Genomic DNA, 17,453 nt, shown 5'->3' with positions numbered 1-17,453 from the left:
CCAAGCACCCTTGGTGGGGCTCTCGCTTAAATAATCCGAAAGGTAACGAACTATTTAAATGCATTATGAATAGGAATTTATCACTTCTCTCGACGGGTATGCCTACCTACTGGCCATTGGATCTCACTAAAGTTCCGGATATGTTAGATTTTGTTGTGTACTCAGGCCTCTCTAGTAATTTGCTAAAAATTGAAGAAAACTTTGAACTAAGCTCTGATCACTCACCCTTAATTGCGGTACTCCAATCATCACCTATAATTCTTCAAAGTAAACCAAAAATTGTGACTCCACGTACTAATATTCCATCATTTTCTTACTGGTTAGACAATTATATTGATCTTAGTGTTAAGAACCACTGACCAATTAGACGACTTTGTTGAAAAATTTTACAACGTCATTGTAGAAGCAGGTTTTATCTCAACTCCACAAGATACTTTTGTAGTAAACAGTACCTTTATCCCTGCGGAAATCAAAACTCTAATTAAGGGAAAACGATCGTTGAGGAAAATATGGTAAAGGACCCGGAATCCAAGTGACGAATTAATTTTAAACAGAGCTACTAAATGTTTAAAAACCAGGCTTAAACAGTTAAAAAACAACTCCCTTGAAACCTTTTTAACCAACCTTAGCCCTAACGCAACTCGCTCTGAATGTCTGTGGAATGCCACAAAATTTCTCAAACGCCCAAAAGCCAGAAAGGTTCCAATAAAAGACTCCAGCAATTCATGGTATCGGTCAGATGAGGATAAAGCAGAGGCGTTTGCTAAGTATTTAAATGAAGTATTCACACCATTTAATTTTATTAATGCTTCTGATGAAAGGGAAGTGATGCTCTTTTTGGATACTCCATGCCAAATGCATTTTCCAATTAGGCGTATTATTTTATCAGAAGTGAAAGAGGAACTGGCAAAATGTAGCAACAAAAAAAGCCCAGGCTACGATCAGATATACCACGCAGTACTAAAGCACTTAACGGAGAAGTCCATGCGAGCTCTTACTATTATATTCAATGATATACTAAGGCTTCAGCACTTTCCTACAGCCTGGAAATGTGCAGAAATAATTATGATTGCTAAACCAAAAAAACCCGAAAACTTAGTTAGTTCGTATCGCCCCATAAGTCTACTGGTCGCTTTCTCAAAGGTATTCGAAAGAATTCTCTTACGAAGAAATTTAAATATAATTCCGGACCAACAGTACGGGTTTCGCAGACACCACGGAACTCCTGAACAATGTCATAGAGTGTTTAATAAAATAAGGTCAACTTTAGAGCAAAAATAATATTGTTCAGGTGTATTCCTTGATGTGCAACGAGCATTCGATAAAGTCTGGCACCCCGGACTGCTTTACAAATTAAAGAAAAATTTACCTGCTCCCTGTTTCTTTCTTATTAAATCTTAATTAAAAGATAGACAATTTTATGTTAGGGTTGGAAATGAGTACTCAAGTATGTATAAAAATCAGGCGTACCACAGGGAAGTGTTTTAGGGCCATATCTTTATTCGATATTCACAGCGGATATCCCAAAAAACAACGATGTTACGATAGCAATATTCGCTGATGACACTGCAGTCCTAACTTCAAATAAAGTATCTTCAGAATCTTCTGACATACTACAAAATTACTTATTCCAACTAGAAGACTGGCTCAAGATGTGGAACATTAAAGTCAATTCAGATAAATCTGTCCATGTTACTTTTACCCTAAGAAAAGGTGATTGTCCTTCAATCAAAATTTTTAATACAGCCATACCTGTTAGTGATCATGTGAAATACCTGGGGTTACACATAGATAGAAGGCTTACCTGGAAATATCATGTAAAAGCGAAAAAATAACAAATTAATATAAAATTGAGAAGTCTTTATTGGCTTCTGGTAAAAAAAATCTCTTGAAAATAAACTGCTAATTTATAAAACCATCATCAAACCTATTTGGACTTATGCGATACAAATATGGGGCACGGCAAGCAATTCAAATATTGAAATAATACAATCAAAAACTCTCAAGTCAATTACAAAGCTCCATGGTATGTTTCAAAGCATACTATTCACAGAGATTTAAAAATATGCAAAGTGAAAGATGAAATAAAAAAGTTTAGTGAAATATACAAAATCAGGTTAGAGATCCATCCCAATCCTTAAGCAGTGGCATTACTACAGGCACCCACTACAACAAGGTTAAAAAGAAAAGACATATTAAACTTGTAAACCAGCACGCATGCAGGTAATGTAAATACATAACTTTAGCACAAACTAGTCTATGATTATGTTATTTTAACGTAAAGAAAATAGCAAATAATTATGTAAATTAGTATGTATGTAGTTTGGATTTTTATATTTATTTTTATTATACTGTCACTAAACAGAGGGTCACTTTATGAAGTAACACTCACTATTTGTTTGTACCTTAACAGCACATTTACTTATTGTCTATTAACAGTAAGACAGATTGTAAATTTAACTTGAATAAAAAAAAAAAGCTGTATGCTAGATTGAACCGATCTGCACAATTTCTTCTGATATTACATTTTTTCTATAAACAATAACTCATAATTAATTTCTTGAAGATATATCGTCAAATGAGGCAGTTTCCCATACAAGAACTTGATTCCGATCGTTCAGTTTGTATGGCAGCTATATGCTATAGTTAACCGATCTCAACAATTTCGGAGATTACATTGTTGCCTTAGAAATTAATCTGTACCAAATATTGTGAATATACCTTGTCAAATGTGAAAGTTTTCCATACAAGGACTTGATTCCGATCATTCAGTTTGTATGGCAGCTATATGCTATAGTGCTCCGATATCGGCAGTTCCGACAAATGAACAGCTTCTTGAAGAGAAAATGACGTTTGCAAAATTTCAAAACGATATCTTAAAAACTGAGAGACTAGTTCGTATATATACAGACAGACAGACGGACGTGGCTAAATCGACTCAGCTCAACATACTGATCATTTATATATATACTTTATAGGGTCTCCGACGCTTCCTTCTGGGTGTTACAAACTTCGTGACAAACTTAATATACCCTGTTCAGGGTATAAATATATGTTCGGCTCGCGTGACACATCATGCGCTGCGCCCAAATTTGGGCGATATAATCGCCCAGCAGAGTAAGTAATTCGAGCAGCCGTGGTTCGGTCTCGGTTTATCTAGTAGATAACGCAGAGACGCCGTACAGTACTCTGTTGTGAAACGTAATTTCCAAGGAGGTCCAAATGAGTTCATCCCACATCCCGCGCAATAATAACAGCTGTGCCAATTCACTTTATGGAAGGTTTTTAGGAAGAATCTTGGTTTGCGAGCTTACAAAATCCAACTCTTTTAAAAACTGAAACCGAACGACTATCTAGTATGTGGCACGTTCAGTAAATCTCGATGCCAATTGTTGATATGCCATTATGTTCTCAAAACCTCACGGTTTGCTATGCTCTTTGAGCAGGGGAAGTCATTGGTCCATATTTATTCAAAACGAAACTGGCTATAATGTTGGAGTCGATGTTGAACGCTATACAGCAATACCCGAAATGGAAGATGTTGATGTGGACGGTCTTTCCTTCCAGCAAGATGGCGCCACATTCAATGTAGCCAACGGAACAACCATTTCACTGAAGTAAGCTATGGAAAATTTCTTGTTCACATACTAATGCAATTGCTACAAAAAGAGGTCGTAAACTGAGCCCCCGGCTGGAACTTATTCGAGCCAGTTGCGGCGGTCACTTGCCTCCATCTATCTCCATCCATCTCAATTTTTTCTTGAAATTTAAATACCTACCTAAAAAAAAACTATTGTAATTTTTTACATTTTTTGAATATATATATAAATATAAATATTCAAAAACGCAGAATTCTTCACAAGATTCGTTAAAACCTAATGAACTCGCGGGAGTGTTCATCAAAAATTTTGCGAAATCTTAGTAGGCTTTCAAATTCCAAGGATATCTTATTAGAAAATTTTATTAAAACATTGCCCATTTAGAAAGTATTATCGATTATATATGTCTTTCATTATGACGGAAAAGCTAATCTGAAGGGAAGTTTCCCATAAGAAGCGTACTTCTAAAGAATCCTTTAATATAATTTTGCTGGCCGCATCTTGAAAAGGATTCTCCCTATCACGGCAATCACTGCTCATTATGTGATGCAAAGCGAGTCACTTTTCCTAAAGATTACAATTGCAAACACATTACTGGAACTCCGCAAATTAAAGCAAAGTTAACAGTAGGGCGGCAATATCATACGGATACAAAGGAATGTTTTGTCTTAATATTTTATACAGTAAGATAACTAGCCCGAAATAACCTCGAACGTATGTTTTATTAATAAAAACCTAATACGAAGTCTTAATATTTCAAAAATTAAAAACTTTACTTTCTTCAAATTTACTAGATAAGAACAGATTCACTAACAGATGCTATCGAAGTGCAAGGCCTTACCGTCCTTCAAGACAAAAGTTATTTTATTTCATTAATGTTATGAAACTACCTCCCGAAAGGACAGAAACTAATCCTAAAGTAATGCCTAACTAGTACCCACATTGTACTAAGGCTTTAAGTAACTTTTATTTTCCTTCGGCATATTAAGGTATAAAGAAATTTTATAAAAAAATAAACTTTTTACTTACACTTATAGAGAAATGCGCTAGGTCTGAACTGGCTTCAAATGTGTACTTAACTGTTACGGGTTGGTCTCTATTGTCCTATCTTTGCTAGTGTGTGGACTGCTCCTAACAGGTTCTCAGGACCCTTTCGCCATCAAAGCAAACAAAATTAATTTGTTTTGTTGCTCTAAAAGACTCGAAAAGGGAAACACAATTATTTGAAAAATATTGTTTTTTTTTATTTGGAAATCCGTATAAAATCATTTTTTTTAGCATCAAAAACCCCATGCATGCATTTGCAACCAAATCTAAAGGCAGTAAATCATCACTGCGACACATATTGCAACAACAACACATTAAAACAGAAACAAAATGAACTGCTGATGGAAAAATACTCGAAAATGAGTGTGAGCGAGTGTTTTTGTGCTTTGGCCCTTTTTTATGCCCAGCATAGCCTACTTTTAGGCCTTAGGCTGTCACCAGTACCCAATCAATGCTGCAAGCACTACCATCCCGCCGCATCTAACACCAGTGAAATGTAACAATGCCAACTGTCATGGCGTATGAGCGACATTTCAGTGCATTTGCCATGCGGCGGCCATCCCGCATTGATATACAACAAAAATTAATGCGAATTTGTCATTTTGGCACGTTTTTGGCTGAGCGAATGCATCGGCAGACGGCAGTACAAAAGCGGCAGCCGGCAGCGACTGCTGAAAAAAATTAGTTACACAGACAAGGAGAGAATTAGTGTGTATGTTTGATATACATGTATTTTGGGTATGGAAGGGCACTATACATTAGATTTTTGTATAAACTTACATTTTTATGTCTAAAGTTAAGAACTACAGGCTACGGTTCGTATTTGGAAAGAAATTTGACAGGTGAACAAAGATTTGTCGTTTAAGCGTTCAATCAAGCAAATGTTTTGTGTATATTTGGTTTTGCCATATTAACGCTACAAAAGTGGACCAAAGAAGGAACAACAAACGATACAACAACGAGTCGAAATTATTAAAATTTACTACCGAAATTCTGAGTCAGTGGCCTCAACTTTAAGTGTGCTACGTCCAATTAATGGTCGTTATAATCGTCCTGTGGGATCAAAAATTACGCGTCTAATGGAAAATTTTGAATCCACAGGCACAGTATGAAATGCTCCCGTGCCAGTAAAACAAAGAAGTGCACTGAGTCTCGAGAATATTTCTGCCGCTAACACATCACTTTAGGAAGACCCTAGTAAGTCGTTCTCAAGCGTTGGGCATCTCTCTGACGTCGCTGTTGCGAATTTGGCAAAAAGATCTTGGTCTGCATCCTCACAAAACCAAAACGGCTTAAGAACTGAAGCCACTTGATCACAAAAATCGTCGCATGTTCGGGACTTAGGTTGAGCAACGGCGCCCCAAGCCACAAGCCTCACAGCGAATGTCACAATCGATTTATTGAAAACTAAGTTTGATGAACGTATTATCTCACGAAATGGCTGTTAGACTATTTTCTGTGAGGCTACGTCTATGATCTATGCCAACAAGCCAGCGACGGATGATGAACTTCGTAAGAATATCGAAAGTGAAATCTCAGCAGTATCAGCCGATTTATATTTGAAAACCGTCGAAAATTGGGTTCAGCGTCTGGACTCCTAAAAGCGTGCTCGTGGTGGCCATGCAAAAGAAATCGAGTTCGTTACATAATGGCATCAAATATATGTACTTTCACAGAAATAAAGAATTTCATTGATATCCCAAACCTTTTTTTAATAAAAAAAAACTTTTTTAGCGCTCTTATTTAATAACCCGTTATGAAGTACTGAACTATAGTTTCTACATACTATAGTTTGTATTAGATTTATTATGTAGACTGTATACATGTGTTAAACCTGAGCTCAAATAAGCCATATCTAAAAAATTGCCTATAACTCTTAACAAGTATAACGATAAATATTTATTTTATATATTGTATATACATTTTTTCTGTTAATTCTATATTCTTCTTCTTCTTCTTAATTGGCGTTGACACCGCTTACGCGATTATAGCCGAGTTAACAACAGCGCGCCAGTCGTTTTTTCCTTTCGCTACGTGGCGCCAATTGGATATTCCAAGCGAAGCCAGGTCCTTCTCCACTTGGTCCTTCCAACGGAGTGGAGGTCTTCCTCTTCCTCTGCTTCCCTCGGCGGGTACTGCGTCGAATACTTTCAGAGCTGGAGTGTTTTCTTCCATCCGGACAACATGACCTAGCCAGCGTAGCCGCTGTCTTTTAATTCGCTGAACTATGTCAATGTCGTCGTATATCTCGTACAGCTCATCGTTCCATCGAATGCGATATACGCCGTGGCCAATGCGCAAAGGAACATAAATCTTTCGCAGAACCATTCTCTCGAAAACTCGTAGCGTCGACTCAACGGTTTCTGTCATCGTCCAAGCCTCTGCACCATATAGGAGGACGGGAATTATGAGTGACTTATAGAGTTTGGTTTTTGTTTGTCGAGAGAGGACTTTGCTTCTCAATTGCCTACTCAGTCCGAAGTAGCACCTGTTGGCAAGAGCAATCCTGCGTTGGATTTCCAGGCTGAAATTGTTGGTGGTGTTTACGCTGGTTCCAAGATAGATGAAATTATCTACGACTTAAAGTTATGACTGTCAACAGTGACGTGAGAGCCAAGACGACTGTTTCTTTGATGACAGGAGATATTTCGTCTTGCCCCCGTTCACTGCCATACCCATTTTCTGTGCTTCCTTGTCCAGCCTGGAGAAAGCAGAACTAACAGCGCGGGTGTTAAGGCCGATGATATCAATATCATCGGCATACGCCAGCAGCTGTACACTCTTATAGAAGATGGCACCTTCTCTATTTAGTTCTGCAGCTCGAACTATTTTCTCCAGAAGCAGGTTGAAGAAGTCGCACGATAGGGAGTCGCCTTGTCTGAAACCTTGTTTGGTATCGAACGGCTCGGAGAGGTCCTTCCCGATCCTGACGGAGCTTTTCGTGTTGTTCAACGTCAGTTTATACAGCCGTATTAGTTTTTCGGGGATACCAAATTCAGACATCACGGCATAAAGGCAGCTCCTTTTCGTGCTGTCGAAAGCAGCTTTGAAATCGACGAAGAGGTGGTGTGTGTCGATTCTTCTTTCTCGGGTATTTTCCAAGATTTGGCGCATGGTGAATATCTGGTCGGTTGATGATTTTTCAGGTCTGAAGCCACACATCAGTTTGTTGACGGTGGGCTTTAATCTTTCACATAATACGCTCGATAGAACCTTATATGCGATGTTGAGGAGGCTAATCCCACGGTAGTTGGCGCAGATTGTGGGGTCACCTTTTTTATGGATTGGGCATAGCACACTTAAATTCCAATCGTTGGGCATGCTTTCGTCCGACCATATTTTATAAAGAATCTGATGCATGCTCCTTATGCATATTCTATATTCTTATGTTCCATAAAACGAAACTTTACACATTTTGTTTTTATATTTCTAAATTTAGTTGATACGTTAATCCTGTTTGGGTTAATTTTTATTTACATGAATTTATATAAAATTCTTATTTTCCTTTAAACTGAATTTTATATTTTCTGACCTTCTGGTTTTTAAATTTGACTATACAGTGCTCCCCATCTTCTACTCTTTTTAACAATCTTACTTGTCTATATGGATAACATACTTTAATTAATCGTTTTCTTACATTTTCTGCATATTTATTGTTGTTTTCATTTTATATATTTTTATACTCTCGCAACAAAATTGCTAAGGAGAGTATTATAGTTTTGTTCACATAACGGTTGTTTGAAAGTCCTAAAACTAAAGGAGTCAGATGTAGGGTTATATATATCAAAGTGATCAGGGTGACGAGTAGAGTTGAAATCCGGATGTCTGTCTGTCCGTCCGCCCATGCACGCTGTAACTTGAGTAAAATTGAGATATCATGATGAAACTTGGTACACGTATTTCTTGACTCCATAAGAAGGTTAAGTTCGAAGATGGGCAAAATCGGCCTTCTGCCACGCCCACAAAATGGCAAAAACCGAAAACCTATAAAGTGTCATAAGTAAGCCATAAATAAAGATATTAAAGTGACATTTGGCACAAAAGATCGCATTAGGGAGGGGGATATTCGGACGTAATTTTTTGGATAAGTGGGCGTGGCCCCGCCCCCTACTAAGCTTTTTGTAAATATCTCGGAAACTACTATAGCTATGTCAACCAAACTCTATAGAGACGTTTCCTTTAGGCATTTCCATATACAGTTCAAAACTGGAAGAAATCGTATAATAACCACGCCCACCTCTCGTACAAAGGTTAAATCGCTAAAAGTAAATTGTTTTTCTTCCGTTGTATGTGTTAGCCTCAACCTTTCCTTGAGTGTTTTGTGAAGTCGTTAATATCACTTTTACCTGTCTTGCCTGTTGCTACTTCAACTTTAATGTTCATTTGAACATACCATTCTTTAATAATTGCGTTAATTAAGCACTGATCTTAATCAATTTTCATAACTTTCGGAAGTCCTATTGTATTAAATATTCTTGATAACCCTCTTTTCGACTCAAGCTAGTTTAATGCTTTAACATTCTCTATCATGGCAAATTTAGAAAATATTTCAATACGTGACAAATAATTTTCGTTTTCCCACTTCCAAAAGTCTAAGAAAAACTTTTCTCTGTCACTTTTACAGTGGTTGCAAAGCTCACCATTATTAATACTTGTAATGTTCGAAATTTCTTTCAGATAATTTGGATAATAATATTTGTCTTTAAAACATTTTGAAACTTCTTCAATCCCTTATTCAAGTCCACTCAAGTGAATTTCTGTAACAATCGATTTAAACTCAGAATATTTTAAAATATTTTTTAATTTATTACTTGTTCTGCAAACCCTGTTTCTACTACTGCTAATCAAACTTTTATAAATATCTTGTAGATATAAAAAATCATTGTTGTTTGGCAATGATTTTATTTTTAAGAGATAAGATTTTACTAATTCTTTTATACATTCTGAAGTCAATTTTTGTATGGTGATCAGAGTTAAATTATTACCAACTATTTTAGGATAATTACTTTTATTTCTCCTTATTAGCTTTACTTGTATTTTAATGAAATTTTGCGGTGTTTTAGTCGTACGGATATGACTTTGTGCATCTTCCTGGCCTGAATGAATTGTTGCACAAATCGAGGCAATTTCTTCTTGCTCGGTATTGCATTCCTCTATTTTGATGCAAGATAATGCATCTGGAACGAATTATTTTACTTCAAAATCAAACTCGTTAAGGCGAATCTTTCACGTTTATAGCTTGCATTTGGTTGTTTTAAATTATGTAGCCACTGAAGTGATCTGTGGATTATAAACTTTTTAATAAAAAAATATGGTCTAAACTATTTTGTGGTCCAAGCAATTGCTAATAACTGTGCCAAGTCTAAGGTCAAAACATTTTTCCAACTTATCTAAAATTTCATCCATATTTGGGATCGGATACCTATCATCCACGGTAATGGTATTTAACTTAGGAAAATCGAAAACTATTCTTCATTTTTCTTTCCGAGAGGGATCCGGCATTCCAACCCCATTTATTTATCACACTCAAACACTTATTCAAGTTTTCTAACTTTTCATTTAACTTCACTTCTTTAGTTCTCTCTTTAGTCAGCAATTTAAAGTATTTAACTTCTCACTGCATCAAATACAATAATAACACAATGCATTTTATATTCTCGCATGATTAAGTGATAATAATTTACATATTTTTTGAAGTTATACTTCTTATACGAGTTCGGAAAAGGTTGCTATAGATTCAGGTTGCGCAACCTTGCTCAATATGAATCTAACGCAACCTTGTCTGCGAAGATGTTCGAGCAGCAAGCGCGAAGCGGTGACATTCGGCGATCGTTTGTTCGTTTCTTTCGGCACAGCTCGACTTTTCTACCAACAACACAATGTTGCCATGCTTATGCTGTTGTTGTTTCTGTAAAACAATGTTTCAATTTTTGGTTGGTGATATATTCAATTAAAAATAAATTCTGTTGGGATTCGAACCTACGTGCTCGTCGCAACCTTTCATCAACACCACCATTGACACCTATATTGCGTTGTCCTAATTATGGTTTGGTTATGCATGAAAGAAATATACAATGGATCGCCGATTGTTACCTCTTTCCTTGTTGCTGCTGCGCATATGCATGTGTGCATTATTGAAGTTATGCTTCTTTTTCTTTCGTTTGTCTTTCATTTCTGTGAATTCTCAACTATTTTGCGTATCTTTTGGTTGAAGTACTCTGCGTTGACCGTTGAAAAATTAAGGCTATACTTTACAGGATCATTTCTGTAGTTAGTCTTCATTTACATTTTTTGGAAATCGACCCGCACTGACGAAGTATATCGTTTTATCTGACAGCGTGAGGTTTAAGAAGTTCAATTCTAATTTTGTCTTGTGGCATATTAGAAATGATGTTTCTTCGAAAATCGTTCGCTTACAACGGATAAAACGACTTCTGAGTGGTGATTTTAATGAACAAATTCCTTTTCGTTGAAATGCTCTGCGTTGGCCGTTGAAAAGTTAAGACTCGTCGCGAAAAGACGACTTGTTGGCAAAGGCATGCTCGGGGAGATGTTATGGCCTCTGTTTTTATGAATGAAGCGAGATCGCTTGTGGAATTTGCGCCTGCGTTCATGAATGAAATCGTTTTTGTTGTAAAATTTACTACACTTGTTCTTCGCCAATTTGGCTGCCATATTGTCTTGTGAAGATCAATTTTTTGTTGGTGACATATTCATATGTGTACGCATATGTATGTTTGTATGCTTGTGCATTATTTGTTTGGCAATGTATACAACTATATGTACACATAAGTATATAAGAATGGATGAACATGCAAGTCAATGCGCGCACATGTAATAAGTATATTGAAAAGTGATGAAAATATGATTTCAATTTCTGAATGCGCACATGCGTATACATACACTCACATGAGCATGAGCAGATACACAAGATAGGATAGAAGATGTATGCCTTTTAACATCGTATACTATACAAATAAATATTTTTCTTACTAATAGAAATTAAATTTATCACAGCAATATACATAATATATATACATATACATAATATTGCTGTGATAAATTTAATTTCTATTAGTAAGAAAAATATTTATTTGTATAGTATACGATGTTAAAAGCAAAAAATTAAAAATTTATTCTGTCGAGATTCGAACCTGTGGTAGCATCTTGACTTTCCGAGCGCTTACCACCAACACCACCATTGACACTTAGGTTGCGCTGACTTAAGTATGGTTTGGTTATGCATGTATGTACATAAGAAACATACGATGGTTCTAGTAATTTTGTTTAAGTATAGAAATATGCTTTTGTAGAACATTTGCTTTCGCAAACATACAGACAAATGTGCAAACGACATAATATATGTATGTATGATTGTTTCGCATTTTGGTTCTACGCCGGTCAAATTTCTATACAAAAATCGGCTGAAATGTGTGAGAAAATAAAAAATGGACAACTAGGGCAAATAATTTTTACAAAATTTATTGACAATTAAATATAAATGAACATACATGTAAATTTGCTTAAATTTATTTAAATTTATTGAAATTTCGTTTCGCATTTATCGGCACTTTCAAATTAATTAATATAAGTAAAATTCACGTCTTAACCCGCACACGTCTTATTTGCGCAAAATTTCCAACATTATGAAAATTGGCGCAATTATTGACACTTCAATTTTATGTAAAGTTTAAAACATGTGTACATATGAATATATAATATATTTGATTTTGGCGCAATTACCTGTCTTAATATACAAAATTGATCCAAAACGAAACAATGAAATACATAATTACTTTTGCATGTCAATATGGAAATGCCGACGGCAAAACGCAAAGGTATATATTGCACATGCATACATACAAGCGATTTCTTGGTAGAAAGCAAAAATTGAAGCATGAGAAATTGAAATACCGACGGCAAAACGAAATTGCTTACATTCGTACATTGCGTATGAATCATGAAAATATCATCATAATGTTTAGGTAAATATTTTATATATTTAAAATGAGTTATTATAAAATAAGATCAAATTAGCTTTAGATAATCTAAAAAATAATAAATCAAAAATAAAAGAATGAAACTGCAGATAGAAGAGCGAAGGCAGCCTGTTGCGAGCCTCTGTATATATCTGAACACTTCACCGACAAAGATATACGTAAGCTTGTAAAACAATCTATTAGTATCACCTTTTCATGTGAGTGGAGAGATTACAAACACCATTACAAAGACTGCAACCCTACTGGGTCGAAACCATATTACAGCACTAGCTGTCCTACTAGGAATATAGCAACATTTACCCGCCTGCGAATTGGTCACACACTTGTAACACATGCGCATCTCTTGAATGGCACTACCAAACCAAACTGCCCGCATTGTGGATCCTCCGATTTTAACGTAATGCACATCCTCGACAACTGCCCAGACCTGCAACAGATACGACTTTCTTTGTTCAATAACACTAAACCATCTGACTATCTCAAAACGACAAATGACCGTAGTATTAACCTAATTGCAAAATTTGTAGCACTCTCTAAATTAAATATATAAAAATACATAATTATAACCACTATCCTTAAGATCTTAAAAATAGATATCCTAAAAGTTGAATATACAGTATATATCATTATTTCTTCTTCTTTAAACGATCATATTCTCATATACTGTCATAACCACCTAGAACTTAATGTATACTTAAGCCGAAGGCCCTGGCAGCCAGTGCTTTAGCTCGTAAGTGAGGTAATTATTTATAATTGTTTCTCTTTTAAATAAATAAATAAATAAATAAATAAAAAAAGAGTTCTACATACATATTTCCGTCCTATGGAATATGAAAGAAATCATTTTATAAATACAGATATGTATTTCTGTCTCTTCATATTCTCGGTTAGAATATGTGAGAGAATTGTAAAAAATGTTAAAATTGCGAGGCGAATTTCGACCTACCTGATCTCCACAAGACAATATGGCAGCCAATTTGGCTGGACCTTCGACCAATGTTGATAAAATAAATAACAGTGATAATACGCAGAACACAGCGGATTCCAGGTTATGTGATGGTAAGTTTCTCTTGAGTATTTCAATTGTCCGTAATAGATGCACCTTGTGCATTAAACTTGTGCCTTGAAACTAATATCAATTGGATTGACAAAAATTTTAATGTTTTGATTTTAAATTGATTTTACAGCGGAAAAAGACAGTGTAGCCCGTGTTTCAAGAGGAAGGAAAATAGCACAATATTATCGTGAATACCGAGCACGAAAGAAAGCAGAGCGGGTAAAGGAGAAATTGGAAATGATAGCTGGCAGTCAAACGAAGAAGAGGAAAACAGCTGCGGAATATCAGAGAGCGCGTAAAAAAAGATTCAACGTTTGCTGTTCCATCAATCTCTGCGGGAGCATCTATAACTACTGATGAATCAACGGCCGTCAATTCACCGATAACTGCTGGGCCTTCAACGCGTGTTGATGGATTACAAAAGAGAGATGATTACGCTGCATATTCTCTTCCGCAACGAAGAGACAGAACTACTTTTCTAGTCAAAGTTCCTTTCATTAGACTTTGCTTTATTCTTCATTTTATGAGCATAATAAATTTATAAAATGTCAATTTAAGTGTTCTAGTTTTCTTTCATACAAAATGATATGAATTTCTTGAAATATCACTAAGAAGTATAACTTCATCCGCGCGTAGGGACTCCATGCACATTTTTTTTATTTTGCTGTAAAATTAATTAGATTAGATCAATTTGTGTACTTTGAGTATTGAATTGTATTTTCATTTCCTAATGTATATATTATACAGAGAAGGCATCAGATGGAATTCAAAATAGCGTTATATCGGAAGAAGGCGTGGTTGTGAACCGATTTTACCCATATTTCGTACATGTCATCAGAGTGTTAAGAAAATATTATATACCGATTTCATTGAAATCGGTCGAGTAGTTCCTGAGATATGCTTTTTGGTTCATAAGTGGGCGGCGCCACGCCCATTTTCAATTTAAAAAAAAAAGCCTGGGTGCATTTTCCTTCTGCCATTTCTTCCGAAAAATTTAGTGTTTCTGACGTTTTTTGTTAGTTGATTAACGTACTTTTAGTGATTTTCAACATAACCTTTGTATGGGAGGTGGGCGTGGTTATTATCTGATTTCTTCCATTTTTGAACTGTATATGGAAATGCCAGAAGGAAACGACTCTATAGAGTTTGGTTGACATAGCTATAGTAGTTACCGATATATGTACAAAAACTTAGTAGGAGGCGGGGCCACGCCCACTTTTCCAAAAAAATTACGTCCAAATATGCCCCTCCCTAATGCAATCCTTTGTGCCAAATTTCACTTTAATATCTTTATTTATGGCTTAGATATGACACTTTATAGGTTTTCGGTTTTCGCCATTTTGTGGGCGTGGCATTTCGCCGATTTTGCCCATCTTCGAACTTAGCCTTCTTACAGAGCCAAGAAATACGTGTACTAAGTTTCATCATGATATCTCAATTTTTAATCAAGTTACAGCTTGCACGTGCGGACAGACGGACGGACGGACAGACAGACATCCGGATTTCAACTCTACTCGTCACCCTGATCACTTTGGTATATATAACCCTATATCTGACTCTTTTAGTTTTCGGACTTACAAACAACCGTTATGTGAACAAAACTATAATACTCTCCTTAGCAACTTTGTTGCGAGAGTATAAAAATGATCAGGGTGACGAGAAATGTTGAAATCCGGTTGACTGTCTCTCAGTTCGTCCATCCGTCCGTCCGTCCGTGCAAGCTGTAACTTGAGTAAATGTGATATCTTGATAAAACTTACGCAGGTCCCTTGGCACAAAACACAATTTCGAGATCGTAGATGAGCATAATCGGATCACTGCCATGTCCACAAGTAGCCATTACTAAGTTTTTAATAAAGATCAAAAACTGTAATTTGGCACAGAGGATCGCAGTAGCAAGGGGCACCTGAGAGCAGGATTTTTTGAAAAAGTGGGCGTGGCCCCTCCCTCTAACAAGTTTAATGTACATATCTAATAAACCTCTTAAGCTACAACAACCAGATTTGCTAAGCCCAAATCGGAGGATAATCCCGGTCACTCTCCACATAACGGTATTGTTAAAAACTGCTAAAAGCGCGATAAATTAATATCTAAATACGCCAGAGACATTAAATTTTACCACCGAGATGGAATGAGAGAGATTTATTAGAGCCGGTGTGAAAATTGGACGGTGGACGTGGCCCCGCTTACTTTTTTCTGAAATCCCATAACTCCGGAACCGTCAAATTGATTTAGACAATACGTGACATTCTCTTTATATTCTAATGTTATCTTGTGAAAAAGGACAAAAATGAACAAAATCGGACTACAACCACGCCTACTTCCCATATTGACAAATTTTAAATTCCACTTGATTCGTTCAGTTTCCAGTACACAAATCATAAAGCAATTAATATAACGGGATAAAACTTTGCACGAATATTAGTGTGTACCACCTTATGACCAAAAATGGTTTAAATCCAATAAAAATTGTTCAAGTCTCTAGGTACCGAATATTTAGATCCCAGTACCTATTGTTGACTTTTGATCAAAAATGTCGGTCAAAGTGTGATATATATAACTGAAAATCTCTATTTGTGGTATGTCTATATGTCAAAAATGGTTTGAATCAGCAAAATCAAATTTGCAACACACTTGCTTAAACATACATATATTCTAGTTGTTCGAAAAATTTTAAAACCATGAATTTTTTGTCTGTTCTCAATCTCTATTGACACCTTCCTTAAAACTATTCCTTCGACATTTTTGTCATGGATTAGTCCTTTATACCAGCTTTTATAGAGCTTGTTATATTATTGTTCAAATTTCTCACGGAATAGCATTAACTTTGAGTTGTACATTTATTTTACTTTTTTGAAAAGTTGAATATTTTAAATTACTATAAGCAACACAATTATTGCTCGTATTTGAAGACGTTATGGCTATGTATACATCAAAAATGACAAATCTTTCGTTTGCAACACTTGGGTTGTCAAATCCCGAAATATAAAAGGCAAGCTAGGACTCAAGTAAATCCGAGATGATCTCGCTGCGCCATAAAAATTAAATATTTTAGGTACATATTTTCATATTGTTCTTTATTTCTTCATTTATTTCCTGTTTAACTCTCCGCTCTTGCTTCTTAATTCACTTTTTCACTCCAATAATCATTTCGACTGGCCTCTGCTGTGTTGCCAGTAGCGCGTGACTTGTGTCTGCCTTTGAATTTACCGTCGTCTCTTCTTCTTTTGCTTTCTTTTTTATAAGTCAGAATTTAATGAATCACAAAACAAGATGTGGGTGAGATCCACAATCCCGGGTAAATAATTTCCTTGCAAAATATGAATGGCACAAAATAGGAATTGAGTTAAGGTCAGCTACGTTGCAGAACTTCAAAGCACTATATCTGTTTTTTTTTGTGTCTTTCCCAGCTTTCCAAATGCTTTGCAACCCTGAAATATTCGAAATTAAAAGAAATGGCCAAACAAGCAAGGAATCCATAAAGTAACGAATATATATACATATACATATGTATATATGTATGTATAAGAGTAAAAGGTTTTTGTGCGGGCAAGCAAAGGATACCATACAAAAATTTAATTTATATCGCGTAATATTTTATTTCTACTTTTGTCGCCTATTTGGCTATTACATAATAGAGTGAGTCAAAAAGACAAACATTTTTTCCACTTGATACTCTGAAAAACCTTTACCTTTATCTTTACTTATACCTTTACCTTTTAGACACCTCTAAGAAAGTGTTCCCAAATA

The 17,453-nt window shown here is 35.7% G+C and overlaps 2 pseudogenes; both read left to right on the top strand.

Annotated features, from left to right (window-relative positions):
- The window catches only part of LOC126754595 (cubilin-like), a 295,041-nt pseudogene that overhangs the window by 232,110 nt on the left and 45,478 nt on the right, over window positions 1-17,453 (top strand).
- LOC126757725 (small nucleolar RNA U3) lies at window positions 10,887-11,089 on the top strand (annotated as a pseudogene).

Source organism: Bactrocera neohumeralis, chromosome 4, assembly GCF_024586455.1.
Source record: "Bactrocera neohumeralis isolate Rockhampton chromosome 4, APGP_CSIRO_Bneo_wtdbg2-racon-allhic-juicebox.fasta_v2, whole genome shotgun sequence".
In the NCBI taxonomy this organism is placed as follows: Eukaryota; Metazoa; Arthropoda; class Insecta; order Diptera; family Tephritidae; genus Bactrocera; species Bactrocera neohumeralis.
The sequence above is the reverse complement of the archived record's forward strand: the minus strand, read 5'-3'. Positions and strand labels throughout refer to the sequence as shown.